The sequence below is a fragment of the Neopsephotus bourkii genome, unplaced genomic scaffold (genome assembly GCF_033783945.1).
Source record: "Neopsephotus bourkii isolate Nb327-2 ecotype Australia unplaced genomic scaffold, CSIRO-AGI_Nbou_v1 NB_804, whole genome shotgun sequence".
NCBI lineage: Eukaryota > Metazoa > Chordata > Aves > Psittaciformes > Psittacidae > Neopsephotus > Neopsephotus bourkii.
In genome coordinates this window covers 813327-831276 of record NW_026901300.1, presented here as the reverse complement: position 1 = coordinate 831276, position 17950 = coordinate 813327, and the positions used below count along the sequence as shown (strand labels likewise).

The window sequence follows — 17950 nt, the reverse complement described above, 5'->3', positions numbered from 1 at the left end:
CATGGAATACTTTGTCAGTGGGAAAAAATTGCATATGATCAAGCTGCTGAATTTTTGGCATCGATTACAACAGCATCTTGTGAGCACTGGTGAGAGACATGCCCAGGTTTCAGCAGTGTTGTGCTCTGAATGAATGGAGAATCTCAGAAACTGCATTTCCCTTTTCTGTTCCAAGTACGTGTAGGGGTATTCTGCAGGGTTTGTATTAAATTGAATTGTAATCAGATACAGTTATTATTTAGCTGCCTGGAAAGGTAATTCCTAAGAATGAGAAATTAGGGTGAAATTAATTCTTCTGGAAACTTAGAGCTCTTCAGCCAACCAGATTCTTTGGGATGTTTCACATCTCAGTTCCAGTGCACATTTGAGAAGTACAGGTATCCAGCCTAGACAGAAGTGCCTAGAGCCAGGCTCCAGGAGATGCTGAGTTCTGATCTCCCCTGGCTGCAGCCTATGTTAAGGGGTGTTATACTTTTTTAGAGAGCACAAAGCCAAACCCCAAAGATCTCACAGCCTGCCTAGGTCTGTGCTTGATAAAATAAACCCCTGGGTAATCACACAGTTCTACCTTGAGTAGCATTTTTGATTGAAATTCTGCTGCATCCTGTGATATGCTCCATGCTGGCACGTTCCACAGCAGAGGATCAGTGTGCTGGATGGTGTTCAATGCCTGTGTGAGCACCTACACCCAGACTGACCTCTCAAGAATGTGCTAATCTAAATGAGCCCTCCAGGCCTTTCCTATTTGTAATACTTGCTGTAACTGCTTTTCTATTCTGGTTTAAACCAGGTTTTAAATTCTAGAGTCCTAGAGTGGTGATAATCCATGAGAGGCTGGGCTCAGGCTGAACACCCTCTGGTCAGGTTAAGGAAGTTTAATCACTGACCTTTGTTGTGCTCCAGCTGCAGCCCTATGGAAGTCTAATCCCGCTGCTTTGGAATACTTATTAACTGGATTAAATCTGTGTAGACACTTTACCTATCTTATTCAGAGTAAAGCTGCTATTCAGCTGACTGTAAGAAGGTTGTTGTTGCACACGTTGATACACAGGCTCAGGACAAGGGGTTGTAAATAGGAAGGAACAGACTGACATGTTACAGAGGAAAGTACAAGTAGTGTAGGGTAGGATGGTTATGTGAAATGGGAGTAGCAGTTGTCTGTATATCAGCATTTTTTTATCCATTTGATTGGAACCTGAAGAGATTCTTGCTGTGTCCCTCATGGTACGATTTCTGGGTGTCTCATCCTCTGTTACTGTGTGAGGTTCTTTTGAAGTAAATTCAGTCAGCATCACATCAATTAGAGCTCCATTTTGTTCCTCTGGTTGATGAGAGCCTCCTGCCCCTGTTTGTTCCTGCATCTATGGCACAGATTGCCATCATGTCAAACCAAGTCTGAGTTCTCACTGTCCTGGGTCAGAAAAAACCCAAACCCCTTATCTTGCAGTTCTTAATCTTGATGTTTTCTCCCCAGAAGCTGTAACATCCTGGTGCCCCTGGAGGGGTTTTATAAACAAGCAAGAGCACCTTATGCAAGAAAATGTTCTGCTGGGACTGGTCAGTTGAGTGTAAATTGAAATCATCTGAGATGGCTGACCATTAGCAAGTGAAAACCTGAGACTGCACCGTGAGTTCTGCATCCTTAGCTGCTATGTAGTTGTACTTCAGGATTCTTCATATGAGTCAGGGCCATGTATGCCACTTGAGCAACCTCAGCGTAGGCAGATGGTCCAGCTCAAAGGAGTTAGCAGAAAGAATCCATCAGATGGAGAAGCAGAGAGAAATGATGAAACGGAATTGGTTGATGTGGTAGTGGCTCCTCTTGGCACATCAGCAATCTCTTTGCCTGGAGTGGGCTCCCCAGGTGCCTGATCGTGCCTGCTAGTGAAGTTAATGCCAGTGAGAAGCAGGAGAACCCCAGAAATCAAGCAGAGCCCCAGAAAAAAAGCAAGCCTGTTGCCCCTTCAGAGCCGTTTCTCGATGTTAAGACCCCTTCTCTTTCAAGGTCACTTCAGTCCAGATGCTGCTGGTGTTTTATGGGGCACTGTTTTTCAAGGGGACTGATACTTTACAAAGCTGCTTTATATTTTTTCCTTCATAGTCTGTAAAGCTCTTGCCAGTCTCTCTCTTCTAAGTTTGAAGTGCCATGTGCTCTGTGCTATTCCAAGCTTTTCTTTTGGCAAGGAGAGAAAGGCAGGCCTGTTATGCTGTAATAATAGTTGCCCTCATTCACTGAGGATGCCATGTGTTGTGGTTTCCAGCCAAACATATTTCTGATTGTGTGATACCTAAATCTACTACCCAATATTTTCCATGCTTTAGGTTTCAATAAAAGCCATTCCAAGTTGTGTGTATTCCAAACAGAGTGTGTAATCTCTTTATTATGCCTGGTCTGGCTTGCTGGGCACATGAATAAACCTGGCTGTGTGTCATGATGACTGTTTGTATTGCCTGACAATAATTGGAACAGAGTTAAATAAAATCAGTGTTTTGTCTTTCCTTAGATTGGACTCATCAGCAGATGGGGAATGCTGCCATTCTTTCTTTATTTCTGGCAAGGACCTCCGTGGCTGACAGACTCCTGCTACGATGGAAAGGGATGGTTCAATGAGGTTTAGGGAAGAACTAATAATATGTAATTTACTTCTGTCACACTTGGAATATGGTTTGATTTGATCATTTTAAATGTATTTTTTTTTTAATCTTAAAGGAACCTGCTTTATTACCTACCTCCTGCTTTGACATCTGTGTAGCAAAATGTGAGCGTTTGGAATATGCAAACTAAAATCAAAGTGTAGAATTCCCTTTGAAGCTTAGTTTCTAGCTCTCCCCCCTCCCCACCTTTTAATATTCTGCCTGCCGTAATTTTATTTCTCTGAAATTTTCAGTGTAATTGAAAGAGTGTTGAAGGAACAAAGCAAATATTTACATTGCACAAATGCCACTTGATGTGATTAGTTAAAAGCAGTCTCTTTAAAATTTAATGTGTGTATTAAACACGTGCATGCACACACAGAGAAGCCAGTGGAATAAATTCTGAGTTTAGAGAACCTAGAAGCTTCCAGGCTCTGGAGCCACAGTATCTGGAAAAATATTTTGGGCAGTCTGATCCTTAGGTTTTAAAGGAGAAAACTCATCTCTAACTCACTTCAGGATAGCAAAGCTAAAAGGCATTTAGAGATCTCTAGCGCTGCCTTCTGACTTGATGTGTGTGGTCCTGTAAGGAACCTCCTCTTTAACCTTGGGCTTCTTTATCTAGTGTATTAGATGCTGCATAAAGCATATGTTGGATAATGGCCAATACATAGGCCTGGATAGGTTTGGGGTATTTTTTGTTGGAGTTAAATGAGAAAAAAACCTATTCTCAGCTCTGTGCTGCCTGTCCCTGCCTGGTGCACAGGGACTGCTGGGACAACCCCCTGCCTCAAAGCAGGAGGAGGGCAGAGCTGAAGCTCTGGCTGCCTTGTGCCTGATGCATGATACCTCAATGCAGTGCAAATGAGGCCAATATTCCTTGCTCAGGACTATGTCTAGAGTAACCACATAGCAATTTTTTCCTGTGCTGCTAATGTAGCAACTTACTGGATCTGTTTGTCTTACATGTTCATGGTCAGTCCAGCTTTCAGGTACTGCAGCTGCTGCCGAGCTTTAGCAGATGGATAGCAGTCACACATTTCCTTTCCTCATTTGCCTGAAGCTTAAGGAAATGTTGCTTTTATCTGTTCTTTTTTATGTCTGAGACAGAGATGAATGAGTAGGAGGGATGGGATAGAATATACAAGCTAACTCAGCCAAGTGATCTGAATTATAGGTCCTGGACACAGCAAAGAGATTGCTATTCAGGGACCAACTGATGTTGGCAGACTGTCTGAAGAGAGGGATGATGATTTTCATAGGAAGCTAAATTACTCTCTTTTATTTATTTATGCATTTTTTAATGAATTTGTTTAATGTTTTATGGCAAATTTAGACAAAGTAAACAAGCTGTTTGATTTTTCATCCTTTTGTTCTTTCCTTGATAACTTTACCAAGGATACTCTGATACGGAAACTCATATTTAACCATTCCCAGAGGAAATGAAATCACAGTAAATTGAACAAAGTCTTTCTAGAGTTGCTAGATCTCATGGTTTGTGCCAGACTTTCTCAGACCTTTGATGGACACAGTGACATGGCTTTTCTAGCTTTGGGCTTCTCAGACAACTTCTCCTTGGTCTCTGTGGTCCAAGAGGTGGTGAAGCTGCAGCACCTCACCCCTGTGCTCCAGGGAGGCTGAATAACACATCAGTGGTTGTTCCTCGCTGTGTTCTTATTTGACCCATAAAAAGCCTTGAATAGAAAAGAAGGGGGAGCAGGACAGCTGGGTAGCATGAGAAGAGAGCTGGATTCCTCCAAGTGTTCTATCCAGGGAGATGCTGAAATGTCAGAGAAAGAATTGGACTTGTGGCTTTAACCCTAGAAGTAATGTTTTAAAGTGTTCAAGGCCAGGTTGGATACAGCTTGGAGTAGCCTGGTCTAGTGGAAGGTGCCCCTGCCCATGGCAGGGGGTTGGAAGTGGATGAGCTTTAAGGTCCCCCCTATTCCATTATTTAGGATTCCTGAAAACCTGCATCCCCCTGCTCCATATGTGCCATAGACGCACATTCTGTTGCAGTTGTGATCCACCATCAAAACAGACATTTTTCATAAGCTTTCGTAACAGTATAATGTGCCTTCTGTGGAACTGAGGTGAGGGTCAAGTTTCACCAAACCTGATCTGTCAATTAGAGGAAATAACATTTAAGCCATATTATAAAGGCTGATTTCATGTTACTGATCCAGCACTGTAAATGCTGGATTAGAAGGATATCTTTACAAAATCATAGAGCACAGAGAAGGAGCCATGTAGTGTTTTTGTAACAGGTGCCTCTTTTTCCTGTGATCGTCTTTTAATGTGGCTTTCAAAATTGCTCAGCAGTACAGTATTATTTAGCTTTGCTTTAAATGTTAAAACACATTTCTCTTTTTTCAGCCTAAAGGAGACATTTATATGGAATTAATCCACAAAATCACAAGTAAAGGACCATTAAGTGAGCATAATTCTGGGGGGAAAGTGTGCTTTGAACATTGTTTCCATTATTCAGAATACATGAAGTTTCAGCCCAAATAGACATGAAAGAATATTGAGGAAACTTTGCAAATACGTGAAATTCTGACTTTTACTTTGCTTTTGCTAGCTGTGTCGTGGTTAAGGAAGAAAGGAAAATTGTTAAGAGGCTTTGCCATTGTAAGTGATATAACCATGACCCTATCTTAACTATAGGCATGTGCAAAAGTTCATCAGTAGCCAGTAAATCCACTGAACTTTTAAAATGATGTTCTTTGATACATCAAACTGAAAGGAAAAATGTGCTCTTGAAAGCAGAAGAAAACTTTGTGTATTTGCCCAGTATTAATGACATGAGGTTGTGTTTCTGCTTCAAGATGAAATGATGTGATTGTGTCTAATGGAAAATAGTTTCTTATCACTGCAGGATTGTTAGATTTTACAAATCCCATGCTGCTTCCCATTGATTTTGAAGGTAAGATAATTATAGAGATGTGGAAGTGTAGCCTTACACCTCATGGAGCCCATCATTCAATAACTGTTTCCAATGGGCTTTCTGGCCAACTTTTGAACGTTTTCCTCTCTGCTGGTGTTGCTGGGATTTGCTTTGTTCTAAACAAACCTGCTTACCCTGAGCACTGGGCAGCAGGCTCATTCCATACCATTTGCTGAAGATAATTATGTTCTTTCCAACCCTAATCATTCTATGATTCTGTGTTTTCCTTTATTAGGTGGGACTGCAGCAGTGCTCTACAATCAGATAAGGGCCTTTAGAAAAGGGCAATGTTTGAACCTTGGACACTTGTTCTTCTTCATGAACATGTAAGTGTGGGTCTGCTTTTGTGAATATTCAACCTTAAATCTTTGCAGACTGGCTGTCCATAAACTACAGCAAATCACCCTTTCCTCTGGGGTACAGTGTTCTAGCACATTTTGCCACTGATTTTATAGAGAGGGGAAGTTAATATTTTCTCTTTCCCTCACCTTTTTATAAAGCAGGTGTTTGTGCTTTCTTGCACAACTGTTGGTTTTTAGTAGCTGTCTATTTTTTTCAACTGTGATAGCTTATGAGAAAAAATGGGGAGGGGAATTATTATTGATTTCAATTCCTGCCACTGTTTTGTATTGACAGAGCAGACAAATACAGTAAAAAAGGTGGAGGTGGTAAATCAGAGATGGCTTTTGTAATTGCCTGCTCATATCAGAAGGATTCTTGGCCTGACCTAATGCATTCTTAATCTTTCTTTACAATATGTGAATGTTGCTTACTTAAATGGATTTCAGTTGAAGTAGAATTCTCTAATTAGACATCAACACTAGAGAAATGGAGCATTATCTCCAGTTATTGAATTTTCAGGCAGCCTGTATTAGCAGTCATGCTTCTACCAGTTGGTCTTTAAACATGGAAATAATGCATCCAGAGATTATTGTTCAGAACTATTTTCAATAGTCTAATAGCTTTTTAATTTTTTTAAACAGCTTATATTCATCAGCTGGAGCACAGGATAATCAGATTGACTCCATCAACTCGCTTATTTTGTCCCTCTTAGCTGATGACGGGCTGTATTCAGATATTAAACCGATGGGGAAGCTGTGATTTTATTATTATTTTGGGGATAATCTTATAAGCAGTACCCCATGCAGTCAGTGAGTCAAGGTTGTGGGATTCTCTGGCAAGTAAGACAAGAGTCTTACAGGCTTTACATAAATGTGCAGAGTGGTTTGAGTGATTCTTGGTTACTTTGCTCTGTTGTGCTCTTGTAGACTCATCTATGTAGAGATGATACTGAGCAGCGTATGAGTTCTTGGTGCTTTACCTACACCTTGGTACGGTCTCTGCAGATGCTTTGGGAACAAGACAAAAGGGAGCTTATTTCTTCAGAGACGTCACTTGTAGTCACCAAACCCAGCTGTGATAGGGACAAAGGAGTAAGCATGGGCTCTCCGGTTATCTAGCACTTCTCCTGTTGTGAGACCAGGAGAATGTGCTTCATGGAGGGGTGAATGGAGGAAGCTAGTAACCTCCCCAGACACCTTTTCTTTGGTGCAGCATCCCACAACTCCCTCTGACCTACGTTCCCTATGTAGACAAGCTCTAAATGTTAGCATCTGTCCACTGCAGACAAAATTTTCCACTAGTATTTATATGTTTCTGCCCTTGTTTGGAAGTGCAACATTTTAAGTAACATAATGCCTGGGTGTTGTTGGGAAAAAAGTGTTTGTGGAGTGGTTTAGGACATGCAGAGGCTATGGGGAGTTGGAGCACTGTGTACAAGGCCTAAGGATTATGCACAGACATGCTCAAAGAAAGAAACAGGGACTTCTCATCAAAGCCAACTGCCTCCTTTCAGTTCAGTGCCTGTTGCTTTATGTAATCTTATTGCCTGTCAGCAGCTAAGAGAACTGTTTGTATTTTAGTTGTCCATGTGCCAGCATGGCATCTTGTTGCATATTTTTCTGAAACAGAGGTTTGGGTCATTCTGTAAGTTATATGATAAAGTTACCTTGATATTTCCTTGGTTACAGCTACAGCAGGTAGTAGTGCTTCAACAGCTCAGGGCTATTTTTTCCTCTGCCAAATCTGAACTTTATGGGACAAAATTTGAACCGGAGGCTCGGGCATCATAAATGCAAGGCTCATAAAGAAGATCTACAAGAAAGGTTTCCACCTCTGTCTTCTGTATTTGTAGTTTCTTCAAACAAACACGGGTGGCAGTTCAAGCTAGGTATCTGTTCACATTTGCAGCATCAAACAGCAAGCTGTCTTACAAGTTTCCCATAGGATCTCACAAACCCAGGCAGATGAGTTGATCATAAGCATTGATTCTTTTTAACTAGTGCCTAGGTAAGATTTTTCAGCTGGCAGATCTGGGCCACAGAACTAGAAAAAAACATTTCAGCAACTTCAGCTATGAGATAAGGTGCCGCAAGTCTGTGCGTGTTCCACTTCTGAATGGTATTCTGAGTCTCAGCACTTCTGGAGTCCTGTTGTTGGTGATATCACAGAGTGAAAGATATTAGCAAATGAGGCAGTGTTCAATAAATATTGATTCTTTGCAAGCCCTAATGTATGAAATTAGAAGAGTTAACACAAGCAAGGATGACTGTGCTGAAAGATAGTCGATGTGCATGTTAGCATTCAAACTTGGATGTCCTTTGCTCTTTGAATACACCTGAGATAAATCCTTCCCCTATGGTCTTGTAGTACTCTGTGTTTAGATGAAGTACACTCAGCTCTGGAGGTATAAAACTTACTCTTTCCTCCTGAGTTTTGGGTTTGTGTCATCCTTTCTGGGTCAGCTTTTACAGTAAAGCATAGTAGAACCATAGGTAGACTAAGGGTAACATGTTTTGTCTCCACCCAGGTGTTCAGTATCAGCATAGGAGTACTGGCGTGAGCCAGGGGTGTTGTATGAAAGGCTCTGTTTGGATCCCTGGAGCAGCACTGGTCCAACGACTGGTGCTGACTGATGCAGGTGAGACTCAGTGTTGTTTCTGTCCTACTACTACGCTGGCTCAGAAGCTGGTTTGTTTTTTGCTGGCTGTGGGATCTCCCCAAGGCTCTGTGCTGTGCAGTGAGAGGCATGTGCTGGCACTGAGCTTGCAGCATTGCTATGCTTGTGTGAAATTGTTGATTATAAGTATCTTCAAGATGCTGACATGACAGGAGACAGATGTATTCCAATCAGCTAATTTTTCCGTGAAATTGATTTTCCATGGAAAAAAAACTCAATTTCATTGAAGTGCAGTGAATAAAGTTAGTAATTTCAGTGCATCTTTTTCTTTTCTAGAAGAGTGGTTGACTAAATATACTTTGTTTTTCATACAGAAATCCCAGATGCCTGAAATGAGTTTGCATGTGAACAAAGTTTGCTTCAGTCCACCTTTTGCATCTGGTTCTGATTTGCTCTTAAGAGATGCTATAATTGCTGGGGATGTTCTCATCCATGGGAATGCATAACTACAGTCTGGGCCAGTTCAAGCTTAGGTACGGTCAAAGGTTTGAGGGAGGACAGTCAGGGAATAAAAGAATAACAAAGAAGCTCTGTTTTTCCAGGTTCTGAAATAAGGATGATAAAACCCTTACCTCCTTTGGTTTTAATTTTGGCTTGAATAGAAGAAGCTTGCAGCTGTCATATAACAGATGCATTTTGCCATCAGTCTTCAAGGCACTGCTGATTGCTCTGACATTGGCATGCCTGTTAACACAGTCCAGAGAACCTGGCACATGCTTTTGTATTTGGATGCACAGTGACCAGCAGACTTGCTACAGAACGGTTAGTTCCTATTCTAGTAAGTGTTCAACCCTTTCAAAATGAGTCAGGACCAACCAGAGCTTTGACTTTCATTTGCACACACAGTTTGCTCCCTTCTGAATCAAGAACTATAGCAGCAAGGACCCCTCTTTCTATTCCAGACAACAGGTACCAATAACTTTTTGAGAAAGATGAATCCTGTTTTCCAGATGTTTAAATTACAAGTTACTTGTTCTAAATGGTGTGAAAACGTGAAGCATTAAAATTTCCAGCAGAATGGGAATGCTGAAGGTTACTTCTGCAAATACATAGATTATTTTAATAAATAACCAGACTTCACCCAATTCCCGGATGCTGAAAACCCATAAGGCTGGGAGTCCTGGAGTCAGGCTTGCCTACTGCCAAAAGGCTTTGAAGGAGCTGGAGACTTGAGAAGCAGTGGGGTCGCTGTAAATTCAAGGCAGTTTGCCTGATGATTTACCAAGTTGACAGGGAGCCTTGCAAACTTGGCTTGTGAACTTGCTAGTCAGTGAGCTTGGGGCTCAGGGTTTCTTTATCCCCAGGTTTCCATCAGCCTGCTGGGATGATTGCAGCACAGCTATGAGGAAATGAAGTAATTTTCCAATGGAAACCTGCCTGGGTTTCATCAGAATTTTAGCCAAATTAATCAACTAAGATGTTTTGATTAACTTGATTTTTTTCTTTTTCCAAGTGGAAAATACTCCACTGGAAAGCTTCTGAACAGCCACAAGGACCTGGGCCTCTTGTTACAGCTCAGTGGTGGTTGCTGGTTCTTTCAGTGTATTTGCTTGAGATGATCTGGATAATGCAGACATCATGACTCTGTCCTCAGTCACAAGAGGAAAACCTTTTACAAAAATCCATCATGTAGTTCATGAAATGAACTGTTACTGCAAATCAGAAGAAACATGCTGTGAACTGCTTTACTGTCTCATAAATGTGAGTGATTTATTTAGCGTGGACTTTTTGTTCTAAATATAAGGAGATTACAAAAATGTGTACAGATTCGTGTGTTCAGTGGAACTTCTGTACAGTGAAGGTTAGTCAACTATTCTTGCCTTAGGATGAGTCCTGGTACCCCATTAATGGACAGGAAAATGATACAAAAAAACATTTGTTCTTCATGTTGTGCTTCTCATATATATCCTTCAATTCCTGCTCACTGGTACAGAAGCACTAACTGATGTACTCCCTGTGCAACTTAAATGCTGGTCACCAGTTGTGCTCCTCTTGAGAAGAGAAAGATTCCTGGGAGAGATCTGGGGAAGAGGGAGCTCCAGATATGAACAGTGGCTACTTGCCTCACAGGGGCTTACCACATCTATGGTGTGCTGGCACAGGAAGAGTAATCGAGGTCCTTGGGCTCATGCTGAGGCAGATTCTTTGGTGGAAGCTGCTGGGAATGGAGTCTGAAATGGCTTTGAGTCAGCAGCAGCAGCTGCAGAAAATGTGGCCTGGGGATAAGATGGAAAGCCAAAGCATGCAGGTGTGCAGAGTTGAAAGAATTCTGCCCTGCAAAACGCAAGTTAACTATTCAAGCAGTGCTGTACAAATGAGACCAGGTTCCAGCTCCGTCTAGACTCTAGAGAGACCTCTCATACAATGAAATGCTGTAAAAGTTTTTGTAATGGAAACAGAGCTGCGTTGCTGAGTATCAACTGTGCTCAGATGTGTTCAGTCAGGAGTGTTTTTCCATGTCTTCAGGGGTAGTTATTCTTCATTCCAATGTAGAAAGCCAGCCCTGCAGAGGCTTAAGTGCAAAAGCTTTGTACCAGGGCAGTAAGACCTGAAATTGGAAGGTTTTCACTAATTTTGGCACATGTTTCAGGAGATTTGATTGTTGTATCACTTGAAGGAATGGTACAATGTGAAAGTGAATGTCCCAGACCAACACTTCACAAAGCTTGCTTTTGAATGATCGTTGAATTTCACATGCAAGGTGTGTGTCAGGTCCTGGTTTAGTCTTCAGGCACCATTTAGTGGTGATGGGTGCATGAGGAGGATAACACATGCACTTCCCATGTCAGTCTAGTCACTGATTAATGATGGCTGTTGAGTGATAATAGCAAACCTCACTGCTACTGCTTGGGTTCAGATCCTCAGTGTTGAGGTGTGTCACTTCACTTGCTTGTGTTTATAAGGCTTTTGTGTCTAGGAATCCATGTGAGTTGGGCTCCAGTGAGTGTATCTTTTGCTCTCTACCCTGTGCCACATGCAAGGAATCATCCTTCAGTGGTTTTGATCTGCTCCTGAGAATATTCCTGGGTAGTGAATAAGCTTGCCAGTAGGCCTCAAAAGAATTGCTGCAGCTGGGGTGAGTTATTACATCTTTGTTGACTTGTAACCTGAAATCTATATCCCACCAAGTCTTGCTGTGGAGCCATCATCTCTTTACCTTGGGATTATTGATTGTGTTAAAATGCTCACTTTGTACTCCACACAGCGAGGGTGCTGATTACTTTTATTCATGTTGCCACTTGGAAAGGTTACTTATGTGGGGTCATTTCCAACATCTGTGCCAATCTGGAAAGCAGGATGTTTTATCTTTATTGGAAATCTTTATACAAAGTAAGTTTCTTACTGCAGTAAAATACTTACGCAAGCAGACATCTTGCCCTCTTTATTTACTTCATTAATTTTGGTGCATCATCTTCAAATTAAGAAAGCATCCAGCCTAAATGGGTTTCATACTTTGTTAGTTATGCAAAGACTTGTGTTCCTAATAAAAGAGATCACCCTTTCTAGGTTTGTGTCAGAATGTTTTTTAGTCATAGTAAATGTGCTTGCAGCATTGTGTTGTCACACAGGAGTAGATACAATTTTATGTATACAAAACACATACACTTCCATGCTTGTTCCTTTAAATTTGCCTTTTCAGTCTTGAAATCATGGAACCAAGTTCCTTTACCATGCTGATTGTTCCCCTTTCTGGACTATTAGTAAAACACAGACTTTACTATACTATTAAATCACCAGGATTTTGATTTCTGCATTGCAGTAACAGACCTAGGAATATCACTTTGCAGAAAGCTTTGGCATTCATACTCAAAGTCATCTTCCTTTCCACCAAGCTGTTTCATCAAACAAAACTTACTAGGATTTCCTTCAGCCACTTTCCATAGGGGCCAGTTTGGCACATGATTCTTGCCCCCTGTCACAATAGCCTGTGGGGCAACCTTGGGTTGGGAAATGCTCATGTAAATCAAGTATTGTAAAGTTAGGCCCTTACAGATCTTGCAGAGGTTTCTACAGACACACACAGTTGCTTTGCCCAGGCATAACTGTCATCTCTTGTCTTCAGTGGCAAGGCCAAGTATGTTTCAAAACCCTGCTTTCAGTTCTGGACACAGAACATTAGGACCAAGGAGCTTGCTCCAGCTTGAAACCATTTGTGCTGTTTGCATCCTTATTTTCCATTGAAAATTAATTTCTTAAACAACTGGATCGTGAGTACCAGACAGTGTTTTCTTTTAAATTCATAATGGTGGAAAGCCAGAAGACAGGGGCATGAACCCGGAGCAGATCAGAGTCTAGAATTTCTACTTCATTTTCATACTATGCATAACAAAATCCATGAAGTGAGTCTCGGGAGTGAGGTTCAAGGGCCTCTTGATTAAGAATTAAATTACAGGTATGATTTACTAAATTTGTGCTTGGGGAAAGAAGGGTTTTGATGATGATGTGATTGGTAAACTATGCATTTCCTCAGCAACATATTAACATTAATGGGAATAACATAACCATCCATGCAAGATACTTCACAAATCTTGGGAAATATGTTCTCTTGAAAACCAAAAATCTCTGTCCATAACTCCTTTACTGAAGCAAACCCAAGGGGGAGTATAAAGCTGGCCCCACTCTGGCTGAAGTTTCTTCTGCTGTTAAAGATGATGCAGTCAGAGGAGCTCCCCCATCAGCTCCTTTATCTGAGTTTTCCACATAGTTTTCAGATGATTGTTTTAAAACATTGAAATGTGGAACCATTTGAAAGCATTTTTCCCCATGATATGTATTTTTTATTAGGCTAATTTAAAACTGTTAATTTTATTTCAAAATTGCGTGAAATTATACTTGTTATATCTTCACCTTTGTTGTGAAGTTTGGCCTAGTAGTATCTTTGCCATGTTTTGGGCTTCAGGATGCTTTCGTGTGCAAGCAACAGGGTTTGGAAAGAGAAATAATACAGTTACTGCTAACTCACATGAATGCAGAGATGCTAGAGCCATGGGTGTGCAAGTCCCTGTGCTACAGAGGCTTGGTTCAAGAGCTTGTTTGCGTGAATCTAGCTTACACTGTTTGGTCAGCATGGGTATGGCAGCATACTGCTCCATGTGATGCAAAGTAGCGTGTGGGACATCAAGCAGTCCCCATCGTGCCAGCTCTGTAAATCTACGGTACATATGACCAACCTGCAGTGCAAAGTCTGTGCTCACCCATTGCTGTTTGGCTGTCTTAAGACAGGCAAGTTAGCCTAAATAATGGGCTAATATCTTTTCCATGGGTGCAGATATTTAGGAATGCAGTATATGTGAGTAGGAGGAAGGAGATAGAAATGGTCAGGGTCAAGTTTTTGGGCAATCTGAGATCACATCAGTTACTCTAATCCAGGAGCAGCTTTTTGCTTGCAGCTCCAAGGGGTGCTGCAGCTGCCAGGATTTGCGAGGGTGGGTAGCAGTTGATCCCACTCCATCCATCTGTTGTATTTCATTGGATTGAAAATTGCCCTATTCTTCTAAAACCTTCCATTGGCAGTCATTGCAAGTTTGGAGCTTTTGACCAAGAGCAGCGGAGCTCTGAAAGCAGAACATTGTTTATAGTGGAAAAAGGGCTTGATTTACCTTCCATTTATGCCCAGCCCACTCACCTTCAGCCCCAAGATTCATTAAGGAGAGAGCTCTCAGTCATACCACAATAGCAGAGAAACGTGAATGTCTGCTTTATTCTAACATTCAGCAAAGCACATAATTGAAATAAACAAACTAGCGTTAACCATAATGTCTTGCTGGTGTCGTTTTCAAAGCCATGAAGGGATTTTGGGGTCTCTAAGATCTAATCTGTTTGGATTTCAGTAAAGCATTTAGCTACAGAGCCATGTGGGAAATTACTAGTTAAGCTGGAAATTGGTACAGGGAACAAGCTAGAAAACAGCCCCATTTTGTGATGTCAAGGGAGATATTAGGCTGGGGGGAGATGAAGCTAAAATGCCCCCCAAACAACATGTGACTAACTGTAATCACAACAGGAATGAGTTAGAGGTTGCTAACGTGACTTACTGATGGTGCCATGTTATGGAGCTTTGTCAAATAGGGGCAGAAAGACAGAACATCACACTGGAAGCCAGGGGGCTGTCTTAGGGACTGAAATAGTAGACTGTGAAATAGATTGTTATAAAATACAAGTGAGTGATTTGGGGCTAGTAGGAAGTATTTCATTTATACAGGTCTCTTGTAATTTGGAAGTGTCTGAAGAGGACACTCAGGGCAGTTTTACACTGTACCCAGCAAATTGATAGTACAACCATGGTGGTGTTTATATGGATGTTGTATGACTGTGAGTGAGACTGTGCTCAGGTCTGGTCACCTGTATTCAAGAAAACTGAATTAGTACAGGCACAGCTACAGGGAGTACTACAAGGAGGCAATGGCAGTGCAGGTGTGTGCTTTTAACATCATTTGCATTGTTCAGGAACTTTCTGTGAGATAAGAATTGTCCATTTCAGTGGTTGACACATCCCTGTGACACACGAGTGCACTCTTCCTCCTGTTGTGTTAATAGATTGCAGTGTGCCTGGCGTTGCGTAGGCTTTCGGAAACGGGGTATGTCTGTGATGGACAACTGCAAGGAGGTCTGTTTTTTTTCCATGTGTAAATATTTTAATTTCATGGCTTAAAGTTAGTTACAAATGTGTTGCTACAGGTACTCATTACATTTCACGTTTAAGCCATGGCTATAAGGAAATTTCTTCTTAAATCTGCTCCACAGCATTTGATACTGAGACACAGCAGCTACAGGGAACAGCAACTAAAGAGTTCTAATTAAGACTCAGAGTGCTTTCAATAAACTCGTGTTGCAATGAACAAATTAACTGACAAGGGTAAAAGACAGTATTGCCCTCGAGGGAATGTGCTGACACAGAGGTAACTCTAAGTAGTTCAGCAGTCTTTTGATTTGGAGGAAACTATGAAATACGAGTTCAGCAACGTTTGTGTCTGATGCGTCAGAAGGAAGAGCACAAAGGTGTCACATTAGGAAACAAAAAGGTTTCCAGCTAAGGAAAGTGCATGCAGAAAAACGAGTAGAAAGCAGTTGTTCTTGTGACTGCCTGCCACAGTGGAGGTACATATGGAGAGTGGTGGCGCATGAGGACAGCGCTGTTTGAAGCCCGTACACAAGACCATGCCTTGCACATTGCTGGGTACAGAATTCATTGAGGGGAAGCTTCAGGCACATTCACTTTTACTACTTGCTTTCAAATACAAACCATTTATTTTCATGTGAAGGTGCCATCATAAAGAGGAGCAGCACTTACTGTTCTGTGCACACCTACTGCAGTACAGGAGATGTTAAACTTGGGCAGAGCAGGAGTTTGAGCTGTGCATATGGTGACAGAAGAAGCAAAAGGCATTGTTTCTTTCTAGTGCTTTGGGTTGGCGGTTTTTTGGTTTATCTGTTGAAAGCGGTAACATTTGCATGGTGTCAGAGGGCACATGCTTGCAGTTTTGATTTCTGACTCAATTTAGTACAGGAATGTCGTTTGAGACCTCAGAAATTCTCATGGATTGGGAGGTGTTTTCCATGGTGTTAGGCAAAGTAGTACATGGATCTTTTGGTGTATCTGGGTGCTAAGAGTGTTGATGTGTCCTCTCAGTAAAACCCTGAAATGAAAGATTTCAGAAGCGTTGAACTTGTTGAGATGAAAACGGTGGGTAGGAAGACAGTGACAAAGGCTTTTGTCAACACAAGTAACAGCTCTTTGCTCCCTTCTGGTGGCTGGCTTGTTTGTGTAACGTGAGTGAAGTCCTTCATTTAGAATGCCCTTTAGCTGCAGCAATAGGTTTGGATCTGTGAGTTCCTGAGTTTCATCTTCACAGTTTACGGTTGGTAACACTGGATTATTAATCATAGAATCCCAGGATGGTTTGAGTTGGAAGGGACCTTAAAGCTCATCCAGTTCCAAACCCCTGCCATGGGCAGGGACACTTTCCACTAGAGCAGCTTGCTCCAAGCCCCTTCCAACCTGGCCTTGAACATTGCCAGGGATGGGGCAGCCACAGCTTCTCTGGACCACCTGTGCCAGCGCCTCAGCACCCTCACAGGGAAGAACTTCTTAATATATTAAGGCTGTTTATGATAGACTTGCCAGGTTTCAAGCTACAGGCCAGCAGCTCTAACAGCAACAGTGCAAGTCTGAGGAACACTGGTGGGGAGTTAACTGCTTGCCCAGCTTGAGGCTCTTCTATCTTTGTGAGTGAGAAGAAACTTGATTTGCAGGGTCCATTCAGCATCATTCATGAATACCAAATCCTAAAACAGGCAAGGAAGGCGGGGAGGGAGAGAGAAAGAAATAAAAGGGCAGGCAGCTCGCATTGTTCCTGTGCCACTTCTGTTTTATTTTCTTTGTTTCCAGAGCCCATAACTGGAGGTCATTTTGGGATTAATTGGAGCTAATATCTTTACTTCAAAGCAGCACAAGATCAAGCCAAACGTACATGCATAGCAATTAAATATTTGGCAAGGTAATACGGATTGGCTTCTACAGCAGCAGCTCTATCCCTGTGCTGTTTCACTTGTTCAGGTCTTTGATGTGCTTCAGAGCACAACTAGCTGGGCCTGTGTTTTAAACAAAGGAGCATTTTAGCACTGTATTCTGCAGAGACTGGCTGTTGGGCTATAGTTAATATATAAACTGTAAAACTGGAAGATTATGAATCGGTAGTATGACTGGCTACTGATAATTCTGTAGGTAATGAAGAAATTGCAGGGGGCAAATGAAAAGATTTCTCTTTTATATTGTATAGTATCAATATTCCTTTAGTGCTAACAAAGATGAGGCCAATTTAGTATAAATCTTCAAAGCAACATGTGTGAATTTATCTGTCCAGTGCTCATTATAGTTAATGGGAATCATGTGGCTGAACTTTGCAAGTGCTTTGAAAGTGCTTCTTTTATGGTTACATTATAGTCCCTGATGTTAGCTGTTTTCTGGTATTTTTATATTGCTCCATTTGTTTTCTTGACATTAAAAAGCCAAACCAGCAAATTAATTAAAAACTGCATCACCCCCTCCAGTGTTAAACAGAAAAGTAATCATTTTCTGAAGTAAATAAAATACTACTTACATGTAAATCCACTTGAAATACACCATACGTCTCTGCTGGTTTAAATCTCTGTAGTATCGGGTATGCTGCTGGTTGCGCACTAAGGTGAGCTTAACTGGGAAATCAGAATGGTGATCCAGGTATGCGTGTTTGAAGTTTGGGCTCACTGTCCCCTCTCACCATGGGTGTACATGAGCTGCCTTGTCCCCCTGTGCCACTGAGGGAAAGAGGTAGAGAAATTTGGAGTGAAGCTGAGCCCTAGAAGGGAGG

The 17950-nt window shown here is 41.7% G+C and overlaps 1 long non-coding RNA gene across 1 annotated transcript; it reads left to right on the top strand.

The window, feature by feature from the left end:
* Positions 1-1045: 1045 nt before the first annotated feature.
* LOC133213384 (uncharacterized) lies at positions 1046-17408 on the top strand. The gene is made up of 3 exons (XR_009725803.1): positions 1046-1123; positions 2505-2665; positions 16990-17408. It is a non-coding gene; the product is annotated as an uncharacterized LOC133213384 (long non-coding RNA).
* Positions 17409-17950: the final 542 nt, after the last annotated feature.